Raw genomic sequence first — 3,128 nt, 5'->3', positions numbered from 1 at the left:
TCATCACACCGGCTAGCAAGTTTTGGTACTTTCTTCTTAGTCGGCTTAGGAGAACATTTCGGCATGTATAGGCTATTATGTTGTGTTTGAACTTTGGTATGTAAACTTTTAGCCATGCGAAAATGGCATAAATGTCGGTTGGGTTTGGTTTTATAACGCTAGGTCGTAAGCCTTGGTAATTCGACTTTTCTTTTTATGCCATATGTCATGGTTGATTATTTTGGTGTTAAAATTCATGATATGGCAATAGTGTAGTAGAGGGATGTTTGACAATGATTAGCCTTTGGCATGGCTAGTCATGATCATAATTTGTGATATGTATGATGAATTACTAGTTAGATCAAGGAGAAATCACGAAATGGGCATAGTTGCTTTCGTAACAGATGCTGGCAGCAGCAGTGACGTGAGATTGAAAAATCACTAAAAATAGTAGGAGTGGAATTAATTGATGAATAAATTATGTAATCGAAGATCGATGAGTCTATTTTCATATAGAAGTAACGAAACAATCATATGGACAGTATGTTAAGAGATATTCAGGTTCTCGTGAGACAGGGCCAGAACGGTTTCTGGAATCCCTGTTCCGACTTTGGAAATTCATTATAAATTAACCAGAGATAATTAGGAGTCATGCCATATATGTACAGATTCCTCTCTGAGTCTAGTTTCTATAGAAACAAACGACATCAGTATTGAAGCTCTGTGCAGGGAGATATCCAATTCGTAATGCGCAAGGGTCAGTGTAGTCGATCCCTGTAACATGGGAGACTTTGACTAATAAACTGTACTAATTGGCCCGACCAAAAATTCTACCATATAGGTATATGAGTCTAGTTCCAGGGAAAATTTACGGAACTGGATTTCGAGTTTCAGAACTCAAGATATGATTTTTAAAGCGACTAGTACGCAGATTGACAGCTTGTCTGGGAAATGTCAATAAGTGGTTTGAAGTCTGTTAACACCTCGTGTTCGACTCCGGCGACGGTCTCGGGTTCGGGGTGTTACACACAATTCATATTATTTTCATCCTATTTTGCCGAAACAAAAGAAAGAAAGGCTACGGTTCTTGTGTTTTGATATTCGGCTACTTCCAAACTAAATTAAGGTATGATTTTGACTCGATTTTTGATAATTTCTACGTTTTTGTGATCATTGTTAAGTGTTCTAGCTAGCCCATGCTTAAATTCATGAGATTGTTGATGATTTGGAAATGTGACATGTATGAATTCATGAGCTTGGTGATGTTATATGTTCAAATATGAAAGCTTGATGTTGGGTTTACATGTATTGCCTTTGAGTTTTTGGTGAAATTGAGTAATTTGGGCTAAATTGTAAAAATATTATTTTGAGGGACTAAAATGTGAAATAAATGAAATGCATGGGTTTGTATGAGAGCTAGGAGAATTCGGCCAAGCATGAGTATATTCAAATTTTGTGTATTTGGTGATTTGGTGAATTAGGGACTAAAGTGTCAAAATGTAAAAATGTGAGGGCTAATTTGCAAAATACCCTAATTGTGTGTATATGGATTGTTTTGAATGATTTGGTGAAGAAAAGGGCATATAGATCAAGAAAAGAGGTATTCAGATTTAGACCGAGGGAAGTCGAAGATTGTTGAATAAACGTTCAAGTCGACAACTTCGAGTACGAGGTAAGTTCAAATATAATAAATGTTGTTAAAGATATGTTTTATTGTGAGGGTAATGCATAAATTGTATAGATATTTGATTATGTTTTGAGTATAATGATATTCGAGTATGATTGGCACTAAGTGTGCGGTTTAATATAGCTTCGGCTATAAATGACACTAAGTGTGCGAGTTGGCATATCTTCGGCTATAGAAGGCACTAAGTGTGCGATACCGATTTATTCTCGGTCAATTGAGATGGCACTAAGTGTACGGGATCATTTTAGGTTCGACTAATCTCTAAGCACTAAGTGTGCAGATATTTAAGGCGATTATGATCTTTGGAAAGTTTTAAAGTACTCGGACAAAAGGTGAGATTGAAAATGATTAAATATGAAATTATTCTGGTAAGTTTGTTACCTATGAGGTAAGTGGTAAAATGTTTAAAAGTTTATTGAATATGTATAAACATATAGTTGGTGTTGGCCTAAATTTGGTGGATTAGTTGAGATGTTATAAGTATTTATGTGAAGATGTTTCATATTTCTTATTGTTAATATTTTGGTACGAGCTTACTGAGCTTTTGAAGCTTACTTGGTGTGTGTTTGCATTGTTTTATAGATTTCAAGGCTGCTACAACCTCGGGGATTGTCAAGGATCGTCGCCACACTATCGAACCTCATTTTGGTACTTTAGAAATTGTATATTTTGAAGTATGGCATGTATAGGCTAGTAATTAAGGAAGTATGTTTGGTGATGTATATATATATTTAGCCTTGTGATTTGGCTAGTTTGTGTTTGAATTCAAAGATGAGAATGGCTTATGGTATGTGATGTTAATATGCTATTGTGGTATGTTTTAGTTAGACAAAAGAAATGGTAAATGTTGGTAAGTTTTGGTAGATTTAGTTTGGTTTTAGATGATGAATAGAAGGAAATGTTTTGGGTAAAAATATACCTAGTGTTTAGTATAAATTGGTAAGGTTAATGAGTAGAGAAATGGTTGATATTGTTATGTTATAAATGATGAATGCCATAGCATAAAGATTGGCTGAATTGGAGGTGGAATTATGCTTGTTTAAATTGCTTGTAGGATTAACCCAAAAAGGGGTGGCAAGTTGGCTTAAACCAAGCCTGCATTGAGCCACACGGTCAGGGATCACGAACGTGCTTTATGGCCTTGGGCTTAAGTCAGTAACTAGCTAAGTATCACATAGATATAGCACAAGGGCGTGTTTGTTGGCCGTGGGGAAATGTCAGTATGCATGCTCTATTTTCCCATGGCTTTGACACATGGGTGTGTCTAGGCCGTGTGAGGCGCACGACCTGATCACACGGGCGTGTGACCTTTTAAAATTGGAAAATTTCTTATAAGTTTGGAAATTTTCATATGTTATCAATTTGATCCCGAAGGCACGTTTTAGCTTTGTATACTTGATTTTATATGAATATTGAATATGAATGAATGACTTTATTAGTAATGAAATAATATCTGTTGTAT

Source organism: Gossypium hirsutum, chromosome A06 (genome assembly GCF_007990345.1).
Source record: "Gossypium hirsutum isolate 1008001.06 chromosome A06, Gossypium_hirsutum_v2.1, whole genome shotgun sequence".
In the NCBI taxonomy this organism is placed as follows: Eukaryota; Viridiplantae; Streptophyta; class Magnoliopsida; order Malvales; family Malvaceae; genus Gossypium; species Gossypium hirsutum.
Note: the sequence above shows the minus strand (reverse complement) of the source record.